The sequence below is a fragment of the Diabrotica virgifera genome, chromosome 7 (assembly GCF_917563875.1).
Source record: "Diabrotica virgifera virgifera chromosome 7, PGI_DIABVI_V3a".
NCBI lineage: Eukaryota > Metazoa > Arthropoda > Insecta > Coleoptera > Chrysomelidae > Diabrotica > Diabrotica virgifera.
In genome coordinates, this window is record NC_065449.1 from 8,221,628 (window position 1) to 8,238,054 (window position 16,427).

The following is a 16,427-nucleotide window of genomic DNA, read 5'->3' on the forward strand; positions in this document are numbered from 1 at the left end:
ATTTTGTCCGACAGAACAGACTTAAACTCTCCGAACAGAGATTAAACTCTCATGCAAAAATCAGACTGCTATTTATCACCTGTCATAATTCCTGTCATTTGACATATTCTACGTGTTCCATTTCATTAAAACGCCCATTTGGTGATAAATAGCAGTCTGATTTTTGCATGAGAGTTTAATCTCTGTTCGGAGAGTTTAAGTCTGTTCTGTCGGACAAAATACATGTGCTGTTTTCGTGGTCTGACCGTTCCAAATTTTTAACCTGTTCCACAATTAAAACTGACCCTGTTTCAATGTTGCCATATATCAAAGTTTACCCGACTAGACAACTTTAAGCTATTAACAAATTTTCAGCTTGCTATTAATCAAATTTTTTTTTCATACGCGGGATCCAGACCTAGTATTTTAATTCATAATATGGAAAATTGCTATTATGAAAAGTGGTTTAGAATTAATAGTTATGTTTTAATGTGCAATTATATCATTCTAATTTAAATGTTATGAACTTTAAAGCTAGTTTACTTTTGATCGAAATTCATATTTTTTATATATGAATGTATTGTTATAACCATTTGGTAAAGAGGACTCGTGTGAGTTGTACCCTATATGTAAGTAAGAGGTACTTATGTAAATTTTGTAACAGGTAACATTATTGTTGTTATCTTAGATATAACTTTTGTTATGTATACCTTTTGTATAACTTTTGTCATGTTAGAGTCACAGTACAGTAAAACCTCGATAGAACGGACCTCTATATAACGGACTTCGGATAAAACGGACGAAAAATCCGGTCAAATGTAAAAAAATTAAAAACGTCCTGTTGATATGATACATGCTTAACCTGTCACATACCAAGATACATTGAATACCAACGGGGTTCCCGTGGACCCCAAATGCTACACAGACCTAGAAACTTTAGTTGTATGTTTTTGCCAAAAATACAACATCGCATATTCAACCCATGAATCAGGGAATAATTTTGTAAACCAAACGAATATCTAGTAAAAAAAATTGTCTGTTGGCCAAGATGCAAACATAAGATTAGAAGGGTTGGAAATTCTGATTTCTGTAAGACAATACATGTCTAATAATGCCGGAGAAGAAGTAGGTAGCTGAGATGTTTTATTTTACAATGGCTGGAAGTAGATGAAGGTGTCCCTGCCTGGGTATAATATCACGACTGAAAGTGAAATAGCAAATGAAATTATGAACCTAAAACATGAGGATGGAAGTGAAGATAGCAAAGAAGGCAAAACAACACTGCAAAAAATTAAGTTCTCAGAGGTAAGATCGCATCTTAACGATCTAATGACATTTATTGATTATTCAGACAACGAAGTTCAACTATATTATACGCAATTTCGTAATTTTAGAGAGATAATTATAAAAAAAACAGCAAACTTGAAAAAGTGCAAACAAAACTTGATTTTTTCAAAGCAGGATTACCGAAAGCAAGCGTGTCGATATCAAACAACGTCACTTCACGACGAATTTCTGAATATAATTAAATAGAATTTTGTTTGTGTTTTTTATTTATATTTAAATACTGTGCACATATTTTCAAAAAAGAAGTTATTTTATTTATTTTAAACCTATTTTTATATAACGGACTTTCGGCGTTAACGGACACCCCGTCCCCCCAATTAGTCCGTTATATCGAGGTTTTACTGTATATGCTTTGTCTAACTCAGAGGTTGTTAAAAATCTAGTAGTTATTTTTAATAAATGTTTATTTTGCATATCAGTTACTCTTATTTCTTTTAGATTTACATTTACCTATAAATTTAATATATTTAATATTTGACAGCAGTGTAAGAAACCTGGGAGAGTGATCGAAGGTCATTTTCTTGGCGCCCATTTTCTTCTCTCTTTATCGTCCCTTATGTCTCGATCTCTCCAGTGGTCTTACCTAGTTGTATTAAGTTCTGTATTAACAGGTCTCATTTTCTTCCTAATTACTATCATTTCATTATCAAATCTTTCCTTTTTATATCTCTAAAGCCAATATTCGGTGTATAGAAGCTAGCCCGAATACCCACTTGAGATTTAGTGTCTCTCTGCCCATTTAATTTGTCCTTCTGAGCTAAACCCCTCGTCATTTTTGTCTTAAGTCTCTTCTCTCCTATTTTCCCCATATTTCGTCATTCTTTTCTTCAAAAATCTCTATACCCAGAGTATAGAGGCTTCAATAACATAAAGAGGTTTTTATGAAGAATAACTTTTCTTCGTCAAATTAAAAATAAAACAGTTATAAATGAAAATGTTGTTGGTATCCATAATTTGAGAAAAATTTTCAAGTATTTTTTTCTATTAGAAAGATGTAATTGCACATATCAGACCATAATTTTTTATACCAAACAATATTATTTCATATATTGTCGGTTCGCTAAACTCAGACACAATTGGTTAGTGATTTTAGTCAATAATTTTGCCAATCTGACAAAAAAAATAATTACTAATTAGTTAATAATTACTGAATAATTAATAATTTTGTCAATTTTGGCAAAATTCGCAAAAACAAAAACATTACCTTAGCCGACTATATTTTAATTTCATAGCAAATGGAACAGTCCATTTATTATCATAAAGGGAAGGCCGTGTACTCGTATAAACCTTTTTAAAGCTGTTAATAAATACCTAATTATTGCTTTTAAAATATACTCAAATTGTATTTTTGAACATCTTATTTATTTTATATAATAATTAAATTCACTATCAAATGCCATTGATGTTTTATTAATACTTAATTTAAAATTTAGTTTGACATTCACGAAGTGTCAAAACTCAAATGTAAATAACCTATGCTTTGCTTAACAAATTGAGATTAAAAAACTAGCCTACTCAATAGCAACGATTTCAGCTGGACGTGTAGTGCGTCGGCAGAGAATAAAACGATTTTGACGTCACATTTTAGACTTTGAAGTCGATTATCTCGAAGACGGTTAGAAATATCGAAATGCTGTTTTCTGATTTGGATTCAGAAGAAAAAACTACATAAGAATCCATCGATAAATCTGATCTAAGTATTGCAGGAGCGGCAACGCAATAACACACACACTTTTGCGAATTTATAAAAGAAATATTTTCGTTGGGTACATTTCGACCTCCTATTCGGATCTTAGACTATGGCAAAGATAATAATGGTGACTTTATTTGATTTATAAAAAAAATAAATTTTAAAATTTTAATATTTATGCAATATTTAACGAATTTTTATGAACACAACGCAACGAGTTATGTGACGGAAATGTTTATAAATTTTCACATTTTTTTGTTTATACTAAAGTTGATTTTATAGCTTACAACGAGTAAAATTTTAATTAAGTTATTATGGTAAATACTAAAAGTATAATTGTGTGGTTTTCATATTTTACAATGTGATGAATATTACAAATGACGCAATATAATAATATACAGCGTGGAAATATTTCTACCGTTAATATCAAAATATCGTAAATAATAAAAAGAAATACGCTAAGGCACAAAATAACACACACTATCTCTCTACTAAGAAGCTACAGCCCAAGTTGAGCACTGGACTCCCCCAGTATCCGCCTCCAAGCCTCTATTTTCCTGGCTGCTTCCCTCCAGTTATCCACCCTCAATATCTCGATAGTATCGATCCATAACTTCGCCCATCCACCTCTTCCTTGGCCTTCCTATTGGCCGACGTCCCAACATAGTTCCACTAAGCGTTCTACTAGATGTTCTGTTAATATCCATTCTTATAAGGTGACCTGCCCAGCACAGTCTTATTCTCCATATATTATTGTGGGAGATGTGTCTCAATATCTCTTTCAATATATTTGTTTCGAAGGTATTGATAAGGTTTATTGTCTTTTCTATCATGATCCACGTTTCTACGCTATAATAGAATAATATATTATATTGCTATTGGTGGTATGATGGTTTTATATACTTTGAAGTTCACTTCCTTTTGGATGTCTTTGTCATTATCCTTCTCCATATTTCCTCCTCCTATAGGGAAATATTTTTAACAAATTATCCCAAATTTTGTCATATCCCTTTCGTGACCGCCTGACACGATCGTGAGCTCATGTTTATGTGAGTATCAATATCCAAATAAACATATTTTTACTAGGAAAGATGATATCAATATGTTGTGTCTATCGTGTATTATCAGTAGTAATTGCACAAGAGCTCTAAAATTCTATATTAATTTTAGAGATCGAGTGGAATTTGTTGCGATTATTTCATGAATAAAACTATTCAAAACCAAAATTTTATTGTAATTTATTTATGTAAGTACAAATTAGTATAATTAAACACAAAGTTTTTATAAATATTTGACGATTGAAAGTCATCACTTTTATAATTTTTAAAACATTAATTGTCATTAATGTCACTGAATGTATTTTTTCGTAGCAACGAAGGGCATCTGACGTAATATACTTGACGACGGGCAATTATCAAAAATTATCAATTTAATTTAGATTTCTGTAGCTTTCTATTGGTCAGAATCTCCTATGAATGAAATAATAAGAGTAACTGAAATTATTTAACGAATTCGCGCTTAGTTTGCAATAGAATACCGTATAAAGATGGCTGTGTATTTTGACGACAAAACCGGTAAAGGTAAGTAAAAGATATTTTGTTTTTTGCTTATTGTAACGGGGTTGTGGTATAGATAAAGTTTCAACTTCAAGATAATAAACAAGATTTAAGAAATTATTGGTTTGTTTGTAGAGATCTTGTCCCGTAATATTTGAATATCACGATAGTGAGTTGCCGTCATACGTTCAATTTTCAATAGCAGTAAATTAAAAATACTAAATATTTATTGGTTTGACTTTTTATTAATTTTTCTCTATTTTAATGATAAAAGTATTTTTTTTTAATTACAGGTGTGCCTCTCACCCACGATTTGGCTCTAGAGGTGTTAAATGATGGTAACTAGTCCCAAATAGAAGATTAAGATGGCGAAAATGATGTTGCTTTTGACGTTCAAATGTTTAAAAATAACACCGATGACAAGGATATTGAAGAAACTGTATTAGATGAAGAACCTGTATTGGATTAAGAACCTGTTCCTTCAACGAGCTCTTCTTCAGCAAAGAGGCAATGGAAAAACATGACATTTCAGCAAAAAATTTTTGTTCTATTTTAGTTAGTATGTAATATAGCATATTAAACAATTAAAAAATAATTTTTATTTGGCCCTAATGGTGTTTTACGTTTAATAAAAATGAATTTTTGAAGTTATACTTCTTTACGGGCGTAATGACGGTGAAATTTTATATGGGAAAACCTAGCGACCGGGCGCATGCGCATTATAACTTTGTTCTGATTGGATGTTCAAATGACATGACAAAAATTATCCAATATGGCAGCTGTGGCACAGCTGTGGGACTGTGTTTGATTATAATGTATTCTTGTTGCGTTTTAAAATTTGTAGGAAGAGAAACAACAAACAAAAAGTTAGTTAATGGTTATACTGCCTTTTTAAATAGTTTTCATATTATATTTTTGGACTTATTTACATAGAAGAGATGATTGTTGCATGCCAATGTGAAAGCTCATCAAACTGTGACTAGTATGCCTGCCTCAGATCTCGCTTATTCAAAGCTAAAGAATCTTTCACTGGTAAGTGTTATAAATAGTTGATCAAATTTTGTTATGATATTTGAGCATAGCCACTTTGCACGACGCAAGTGATTGCGAAACTTATTAGTCGTTATACGGGCTCCGATACCTACCTTGAACCTACCAAAATACATAAGTAGTATGTAATACTTTTATTTACATAATTTGATTCTTCTTACTCTATGTTTTGTTGTATTTTTTCAATTCTAAATCATTTCAATTCAAAATCAAAATAATTTGATTTACATAAGTTAAAAATGTCAAAAGGGTAATCTGTTTAGTTAGACGATCTTCGCACGTAATGACAAGCTGTCTCTGTGGCGAAATTTTAATGCGAGTGAAAACGCAAATACCAGCCGCGTGGTAAGTTGGTTCGAATCCCAATAGAAACTTTTATTTTTTTTATTTTTTTTTATACATTTTATGATTGTAAGTATATTTATTATATAATTTTATTTTCAGAAAATACGTATTTAGTTAAAAAATTTTCCGACAATTAATGTTCAGAAATCATTTGTGGTATTTTTAATGTGTTTGTGTGTGTTTTATTTTTTTATTATTTTAATTTTTGGCACTGTTTTAATAAAAATGTTTGAGAAGTAGTAAGTATAAATTAATTTAATATTTAAATAAAATATAAATAAAAAGTATATTAATTTCGTTTATAATCATATAATCATATAATAGAAGTATAACTTCTTACGTGCGTACAAAGTACACACACATTCTTTTTTTCATACACTTACGATCCTGCATTCATAGAACATAAGCCGAGAGCGCACGAACGTGACATGTCATTTGTGACAGATGCAAACAATGATTTTTTTTCTTCATTTTTACACCTTTTTTAGATACCGTAAAACGTATTTATTTAAAGGGAAACTTCATTTTCACGCAAAAAAAATTCAGGCCTGACAGGGATATGCAGATGACGTGGACCTAGTTGCCCGCACAACAATAGAGCCAGAAACATCGGTCACCAATTCACGGTTGATAACTCTACTTTTGAAGTGGTGGACAAATTCACATACTTGAGCTCCCTGATCACCAAGGAGAACGTCATAACGGAAGAAATCAAGCGAAGGATAATCCTAGCGAACAAATGCTATTTTGGACTGAGTAGACATATGAGAAGCAGAAACTTAAGCCAAAAAACAAAAATAACCATATACAAAACCCTTATACAACCAGTGTTGACATATAGATCGGAGACATGGACCATCTCCAAGGCAGATGAAAACCTTCTGCTTATATTTGAACGAAGTATCCTCAGGAATATTCGATGGTATCTGTGAAAAGGGTGTTTGGAGGAGGAGGTACAACTACGAGGTATACCACAGATTTAAACAAAAATTTGGTGGTAAAGACGTAGTATCTCTTATAAGAATAGGAAGACTAAGATGGGTAGGACATCTAGCAAGATCACAGCAGAACAACCCTCCTAGAAGAATCCTTATGTCACAACCTGTGGAAAGTAGAATAGGGGTAGGCCAAAACTCAGATAGAAGGATGGTGTGGATGAGGATGGGAGAAAAATAAGCGCAGCAAACTGGCAACGGTTGGCAATGAATAGAACTGACTGGCGTAATAGACTTAGGAAGGTTGAGGCTCTTTCATAGGGCTGTAGCACCATTGATGATGATATTTCCTCCTCCTCGCTGCCGTCCTCAGTTATCTGTAGGTACGGCCAGTAGAGATGTTGAAAAAGTATCTATTCGTTACAAAGTACTCGTTACTTACGAATACCGAAAGTAACGATTACTATACAGAGAGGCAAATCGTTACTTCGTTACTTCGTATCAATCATATCAGAGCGAGTAACGACTATTGTATCTACTTTGATTACTTTGATTACTTTGATTACTCTGATTACTTCGTTACTTCGTACCAATCGTATCAGAGTGAGTAACGACTATTGTATCTAAAACCAGTACACTTGATTACTTTCTACCAATCGTATCCCAGCAAGTAAAAACAGATCTGTGAAGGTCTTTGTTATATCGGAATACCTATACAAAATACCAACCTACCTACTGAGAAATACGATTCTCGATATGATTACCAGTATACAAATACAAACTTACAAAAGTAATCACAGTAATCAAATAATTTTTATCCCTTAAACACATCGGTGAAAGTCGTTGTTATATCGGAATACCTATGCAAAATACCTACCTACTGAGAAATACGGTTCTCGATATGATTACCGGTACTCAAATATAAAAGTAACAAAAGTAATCATAGTAATCAAAGTAACGAATACTGTAAATGACAAAAGTAACGATTTGTAACGAATACTCGAAAGTAACTATAATCAACATCACTATATAACGCCCAGGCATGGGTAAGCTGTTGTACTACATAAATAATTGCGTCGTCTATTGTCAAATTCTGCAAGTTTCTTTATTTCCTTGCTTGCATTAGGGCTTTAGTTTTATCTACGTTGACTGCTAGCCCTATTTCTTTCGCATTTTCTTCAAGCTCCTCATAAAGTTCTGTGATGCCTATGGCATCATTAGTCCCATTAAGTTTACATCGTCTGTTTAGACTTATTAAAAATCAATAAAAAAAAGTATAATAAAAAACACACAATACTCAATTAGAAGGGACGGACTCAGAAACAAGTTTTTAATTCATAAAAAAAAACAGGAATCTGCAAAATAGTATACAAAATTCTGGTCTAAAGAAATATTTAGATATAGCAAGAATATTTTGATGAAAAAAAAGCTTTCTATGGAAAATGTAGACTAAAAATTGAATACAAGAAAGACTAAATATATGGTAATGTGTAATAACAAAGACCTAAACAACTTACGTTTCGCCGATGATATAGTCATAGTAGCTGAGGATCTAGGAATGGCAAGAGAGATGCTACAAGAATTCGTTGTCGCTACAGAAAATGTAGGTTTAAATATAAACGTCTCGAAAACACAAATAACGACAAATTTGGTACCCAACCAGAACATCAGTATTGGTGGGAAGGAAATAGAACTCGTAGATAGATATAAATACCTGGGACATGAAATTACGATTGGCAGGGATAACCAGACTCATGAACTGAAGAGAAGAATAGGTCTTGGGTGGGCAGCATTTGGAAAACTGAGAGAAACTTTTAAAAGTGAGTTGTCCAAATGCCTAGAGAGAAAGGTATTCGATCAGTGCGTCCTCCCAGTCTTGACGTACGGATCAGAAAGTCTTCTTAACTGAAGCCTCGGCTACCAAACTAAGAGTCACGCAGAGAAGAATGGAGCGGTCAATGTTAGGAATAACTCTGCGAGACAAAATCAGAAACGAAGAAATCAGGAGAAGAACAAAGGTGACTGACGCCATCGAGAGGATAGCCAGGTTGAAGTAGAGATGGGCAGGACACATAGCCAGAATGACAGATGGGCGATGGACGAAGAGGTTATTGGAATGGAGGCCAAGAGAAGCGTCGGACGACCGCCTACAAGATGGACTGACGACTTAAGGAAGGTAAATAAAAACTGGATGAGAGCGGCGCAGGATAGATGGGGTTGGAAACGAGGGCAGGAGACCTATGTTCAGCAGTGGACTTTTGAGGCTGAATGATGAATAACAAAGAAAAAGAATGTACAAATAAACATACATCTGGAAGATGTACCGATAGAAAAGGTTGATAAATGCAAATACAAGAATACATAAATAAGCAACACTCATTTGAAATATAGTGATACGGAAGGATGCTTCAATGCCTGGAATAGCATTAGTGTAGGAAACAGAGGTTGAACCTTGCAAAATGGACACAAGTCCGGTTTTATTTTTTTTCTGGCATATCAAGGGGTGCTTATTATAAGACTAACTTTTTCTGACAAAATTTCGCCCCGGAACCCCCCTTTTCACCCCTTTAAAGGGGTAATTTGTGGTTTTTGCGGAACGTAGCCCTTCCTGTACCTTTTACAAAAAATTTCTTTTATAGAAATATGAAGAGGACTATATTTTCTACGATTAATTTCTGACAGCATCTCTCTATCATTCACCGTTTAGCAAGGGTGGCGCCCCAAATTTGACAAGTTTTTAAGAAAGATGTTTTTAAAAAAATATATTTTTCCCTAACGGTAACGGAAATTAAAAAGAAATTCTGCGGAAATTATTCACAAATAGATGATTGATTTTTTGGTATAGGTTTCACTTAAAGGTAATTGCCCTTTTTTTAATAACAGGGTGTTACATTTTAAAAAACCTCTTTTTATACCATCTGAACCGTTTATGCTAGAGTAAAAAGACTTTCAGAGATTACCCATGTACTGGTGTTATTTACAAATTTGTATAATGCACCCCCATTTTTTCCCCAAAACCACCCCAAAAAAAAGAAGAATTAATAAATAAAGTGATTTTCTTGGAATCCTTCACACACAATGCCCTTCATTAATATGCTTCATATATCATTTTGTGCACGTTATTATTACCCATGCATGGACACTAAAAGCGATTTCCTAGTGCAACCACTGTAGACAAACAAAAATAAATAAAATGGGGGGTTGAAAAGTTTTTTTTGTTTTTTGCTTTTTGATCCATATGGGCATATGCTTCATCAATAGTGCTTTTCAAAAATATATATGGTTATTGCAACATCCCTGCGGAAACCACCCCTGTCCTTGAAAATATACTGCAGAAACTACCCCTATACCTTGGCGGGCATGTTTTTACGATTTTCTCATTACCTATTCATTTTTTTTTAAACAAAACTTATACAATGTTAAAGACCACTATTTACTCTAAAATTAGGTCCTATTAATTTTTTTCGTTTAAGCAACCGTTACGGCACAGTGGCGCCGTAAACCTCATATATGCTTTGGCGGGCTCCAGTTTTTGTTTTTTTTTTCGTCATCTGTTCGTTTTATTGATAAAGTACTTATGTAAAATAAAACAACACAGTGTAACCTACAAATCATGACATATGCACATTTTACATTCTTTGCTCCCCAAAGCCACAGTGGTGGCCCAAAATAAATTTTTTCATATTTTCGCCACCTGCACGCATTTTATTGCGTTAATGCACCTTATATACCTTAATAGCACAATATTCACCCCTAAGTGGTCGCTAAGCAGTGGCGGATCCAGGGAGGGGTGATGGGGGCGATCACCCCCATCCCTCTGGAACCAAGTGATATTATATTTGAAGATTATAAAAATATTCATTTATTTTTATACAAATACTTATATTAATATTATTTTTATAAGAATGACTTTTTATGCTTTAGCGACAGTGGCGGATCCAGCATCGTAAAGGGGGGGGTGCCAATTGGTTAAATTTCTATAAAAATAAATGAATATTTTTATAATCTTTGAATATAATATCACTTGGTTTGAGAGGGGGGAGGTGATCACCCCCATCACCCCTCCCTGGATCCGCCACTGCTTAGCGACCACCTAAGGGTAAATATTGTGCTATTAAGGTAGCATTAATGCAATAAAATGTAGGTGGCGAAAATATGCAAAAATTTATTTTGGGCCACCACTGTGGTTTTGGGGAGCAAAGAATGTAAAATGTGCATAAGTCATAATTTGTAGGTTACACTGTGTTGTTTTATTTTACGTAAGTACTTTATCAATAAAACGAACAGATGACGAAAAAAAAACAAAAGCTGGAGCCCGCCAAAGCATATATGAGGTTTACGGCGCCACTGTGCCGTAACGGTTGCTTATACAAAAAAATGAATAGGACATAATTTTTAGAGTAAATAGTGGTCTTTAACCTTGTATAAGTTTTGTTTAAAAAGAATACATGGGTAATGAGAAAATCGTAAAAACATGCTCGCCAAGGGATAGGGGTAGTTTCTGCAGTATATTTTCAAGGATAGGGGTGGTTTCCGCAGAGATGTTGCAATAACAATATATATTTTTGAAAAGCACTATTGATGAAGCATATGCCCATATGAATCAAAAAGCAAAAAACAAAAAAAAATTTCAACCCCCCAATTTATTTATTTTTATTTGCTACAGGGGTTGCACTAGGAAATCGCTTTTGGTGTCCATGCATGGGTAATAATAACGTGCACAAAATGATATATGAAGCATATTAATAAAGGGTATTGTGTGTGAAGGATTCCAAGAAAATCAATTTATTTATTAATTCTTCTTTTTTTTTGGGTGGTTCCGGGGAAAAAATGGGGGTGCATTATACAATTTTGTAAATAGCATCAATACATGGGTAATCGCTGAAAGTCTTTTTACTCTAGCATAAACGGTTCAGATGGTATAAAAAGAGGTTTTTTAAAATGTAACACCCTGTAATTAAAAAAAGGGCAATTACCCTTAAGTGAAACCTATACCAAAAAATCAGTCAATTATTTTTGAATAATTGCCGCAGGATTTCTTCTTAATTTCCGTTACAGTTAGGGAAAAATATATATTTTTTAAAAACATCTTTTTTAAAAATTTGTCAACTTTAGGGCGCCACCCTCGCTAAACGGTGGATGATAGAGAGATGCTGTCGGAAATAAATCGTAGAAAATATAGTCCTCTTCATATTTCTATAAAAGAAATTTTTTGTAAAAGGTATAGGAAGGGCTACGTTCTGCAAAAACCACAAATTACCCCCTTTAAAGGGGTTAAAAGGGAGGTTCCGGGGCGAAATTTTTTCAGAAAAAGTTAGTCTTATACTAAGCACCCCTTGATATACCAGAAAAAAAATAAAACCGGACTTGTGTCCATTTTGCAAGGTTCAACTTTTGTTTCCTACACTACATAGACATAGAAGAAATTGAACACAAGTATTGCGAGAAATGAGCAAAGGATACAAAATAATAATCACAATAAAATTAAGAAAGATACAATTGGGGCAGGTAATGAGGGGACAGCGATATGAAATGTTATTATTGATAATACAGAGAAAGATAAGAATAGGAAGAAGTATAGGAAGAAGGAGAGTGTGGTTGGAGAATTTAAAGGACTCGACTGGCTTAAATGCAGTTCTGTAGAACTCTTCAGAGCAGCAGTAGATAGAGTAAAGATAGTGATGATGATATCCAACCTCCGATTGGGAGACGGCACTTACAGAAGAAGAAAAAGACCTTAACTTAATACCAAACATGAGGCAAATAATTTACCGTGCATTACTGAAATGATTGACATATTGACAACAAATTGAAAGAATGCTCACTCACTTTTATAAGAAACTGTTCGGCAACAAGGACGAGTCTAGGACCGATTTTCGGGAGGGGCCATGAACTTTGTTTGGGAAGGTGTACCGGGGGGCCAGGGGGTAATTTTAAAAAATTACGGTTAAAATGATGAGTTTGAAGGCACTTTTTACACACGTTTGAGTTCTATAAAGACATTCAAAAGTTATCGTTATTAAAGTATTACTAAAGTTGTTACCGATTCATCTACATTTTTTCGGATCCAAGTGCAGTTCTTTCAACAAGTTTAATACTATTTTTTCCAATGCTTCTCATGTCACTCTGTCAGGCCTTGTTATTGCCCTCTTTCTTGATTTTCACTAATAATTGTTTTTATGTTCTCATACGCGTCAATTAACTTGACAAAGTTTTCACGAATGTTGTTATTGTGTATGTATTTCAAATTTAGATAAAGCTATTCTACGTGGGATACGTCGGCTATTTCGTCAAATATGACAGAGTAATAATTTGCACTTTGAACCTGATTCATGTTTTGTTCAATTATTTCTTCACCACAACATGTTATTAATTATTGATTTTGACTGGTGTTACTAATGTATGTTGCTGTGAATAGGTGTCGTTGAAGAGTCTTATCTCCTGATGAAATTTTAAATCTTAACAATTCCCCTCATTGCTAGGTCCAGCATCTTCGTCCAGAAGAAGAAGACCATCATCACGACAGCCTTATAGAGGAATATTTTGTCGACCTAAGAACACTATAGACTCTACTATTGGTCGTAGTCTTTCTTTATTTTCTTGTATCTGTTTAGGACTTTGAGAGTTTTTCTCGTTTGACTGACTTTTGCGGGTTGTGATAACTTTGTAGAAAATCCACCTAAACCTCAACGCACTCCTTGTGATATGATGTTTTTTCATGGATTTGTATGGCTCCGTCTTTGCCCATGAGTTTGGCGAAAGATGTTAAAGGTTTCATGACAGTAATCCCTTTCGACTGTAATCCCTTTATTATGACCATATTTTTCATTAGAAAAATAAAATTCAATACTTGTAAAACAATCCCTTTTGACTGTTCGAAAATACCAACCAACTCCTTTGTTGTAAGTTCTGGTGATCCAAGTAACGCTTCATTTCTTTTTTATTCTTTGTCTGTATAGAATATGGAAATTGATAGGATTTTGATGGCTGCCAAGATCGTTCTAACAATTGGCACTTATCTATATTTTGATTTATAAAACATCCTATGTCATTCTTGAAGCTTCTGTTGCTGCTTTTGTTCAATTCTAATCCAGAAAATATATTTATCACCTGTTTTATACATATTATATGTGTTTGAAACTAAGAAGAACTGCCACTATTTAAATTTATATTTTTTTAAATTCTCGGAGGGGGCCATGGCCCCCTCCCTGGATCCGCCCTTGTTCGGCAATCACATATCTTTTTTTTCACAAAACTTTCTTCTCTGATATGTAAATATTCTAACAACAAAATCTTGTATCCGCTGAATAAATTTCAATAAGCAATCACTTAAAATCATGTTTTTTCTGTTTAAAAATTTAAATTGTTTATATTATTATTATGTACATACGTAAAAACATTGTAAAATAAATCAAAGTTACCTTTAGTGAGGAATCTCCTTATTAAAGCCACACTACTACAACACATCGATTCAGTCACACCGTCTAATAGTCTCTCACATACAAGATCGAGATCCACACAACACCAAGTTTAGGAGACAACTAACCAAACAAAACGAATAAATCTTACTACAGGCCTGGAAATCGAAAGAGAACAAGCAGAGCTATTTATCACTATAAATTTACTACTGGAAATTGCAGGACAGGCTTAAAGCTTTAGAAGAGTTCTATTTTGTCAACTAAATTTTTGTTTTCAGTTAACATCAACAATTTGCGGGTGTTTGTGTTGCAACGACAAGGTTATCAGAAATTACCAATAATCAATTTTTATTGTTAATAAATTAGTATTGTTAGTGATTATTGTGCTATGTATAAAAAACCAGATAGTTAGCAGATCAGGTAATGCAATTTTCCACAAATATGAAGTAGATAACAATAGTTGATTGATTGATAAATATTGTAATAAATACATAAAAGAAATGTTTGTATCCCAAGTTCTCCGATTTTCCAAATCTCGAAAAAACAATTATACAGATTGGGCTAAATGTCTGGAAATGTCTAATTATCTCTAAATGGATGTCCCGAACTATACAAAAACATGGATACACCTTGTCACCTTATGGATAGGCAGTGGCGTAGCTAGGGTGGGGCGGAGGGGGCGGTCCGCCCCGGGTGTCACCCGGTCGGGGGTGACACCCGAGAGACACGATCACAAAATCATGAATCGTTAATTTGTAACTTTACTTACTTTACAATCAAAATACAATTCGATATTATTTTGTGAACACACGAAATCGAGAAAAGTCGAGGTCAAAGAGGCATTTTTGGATTTTTTACGTTAAAAGCAAAAATGTAGTTGATCTAAGTAACAAAATTGTCAAGAAGCTTGAAATTGATGATTTAGATGTTGTGAAGTACCGTTCACAGAGATACGATAATACAGGGGTTATGGTTATGAGCAGCATACATGGAGGAATACAAGCCATTATTAAAGTAAAAAACAAAAAGGCTATTTTCATTGGATGTATTGATCATTTAATTAATTTATGTGGCCAGCACTTTTTTGTACAAAATACATCTAGTGTAACATATTTCAGAACACTAGAGGCAATTTTTAGTTGTTCTTCTGTTTCCACTAGCTGCTGGGAAGTGCTTATTAAACATAGTAAAGCATCTGTAAGCGACTACTCACAACGCGTTGTAGTGCTCACTATGCCGCAGTTAAAGTATTGGCAGAACATTTTGATAATGTTGTTGATGCAATTGAAGAATTATGTCATCAACAAGAAAATTTAGACACCAGAGGTGTGGCCCATAATTTCATATTTCTTTGTTATCTTTTCTTTTGGAATGATGTACTAAGTGAAATCAATTGTTGTCCGATTGAACTGCAAAGTAAAGGCATAACCGTTAATCAATCAGCGACCGAAATAGGAGAACTTCGTCTTTATATTGAAGAAAAACGTGGTCATATTATATATGAAGCAATAGATTTTGTTATGAAAAGATATGACGACGAAGACATTCCCACCGAAAAACGACTTCGACGTCAAAAACGAATGAATGGTGGGTTGGCTACCGATACAGGGCTCACACTTCAAACCGAACTTCAAAAGGATGTGTTGGAATGGTTTGACCTATCCAATGTTGAACTCGAAACCAAATCAAAGTCCATTCAAGATGTGGCTTCAGTGTTTGAGGTTGTGCAGACACACACTTTGCTTTTCACGAACAGTGAACAGTTGAAATTAGCTGTTTCAACATTTTGTGATTTTTACCATGAAAAAGTATTAGAAGCAGGTCTGCTGCTAGAAATACCAAGGTTCAGAGGACATTTACAAGCGGCCAATATTACAACCTCTAAATGGTTATCTGTGGCCTTTTTAAAATTTGTTGTAGAATGGGATTTCATGGAATCCCTCCCATACTTAATGGTCGCATTAAAATTGTTTATGGCCATTTGTGTATTGGTTGCTTCATGTGAGAGAAGTTTTAGTAACTAAAATTAATCCAGAATTACTTGCGAGCAACAATAACGCAAACAAGGCCAAATAACCTCGGTGCAATTTGATTAATTAATTATACC

The 16,427-nt window shown here is 33.7% G+C and overlaps 1 protein-coding gene across 2 annotated transcripts in view; it reads right to left on the bottom strand.

Annotated features, from left to right (window-relative positions):
• Nucleotides 1-14,492, bottom strand: part of LOC114339911 (beta-glucuronidase) — a 67,216-nt gene extending 52,724 nt beyond the window's left edge. The window contains exon 1 of one of the 2 annotated variants that reach the window (XM_028290602.2): nucleotides 14,324-14,492. The gene's annotated coding sequence lies outside the window, so the exon portion shown is untranslated. Of the gene's footprint in view, nucleotides 1-12,945; nucleotides 13,106-14,323 lie in introns of those variants that run through there. The other variant, XM_050655674.1, reaches the window with a different exon arrangement.
• Between the last annotated feature and the right edge of the window lie 1,935 nt (nucleotides 14,493-16,427).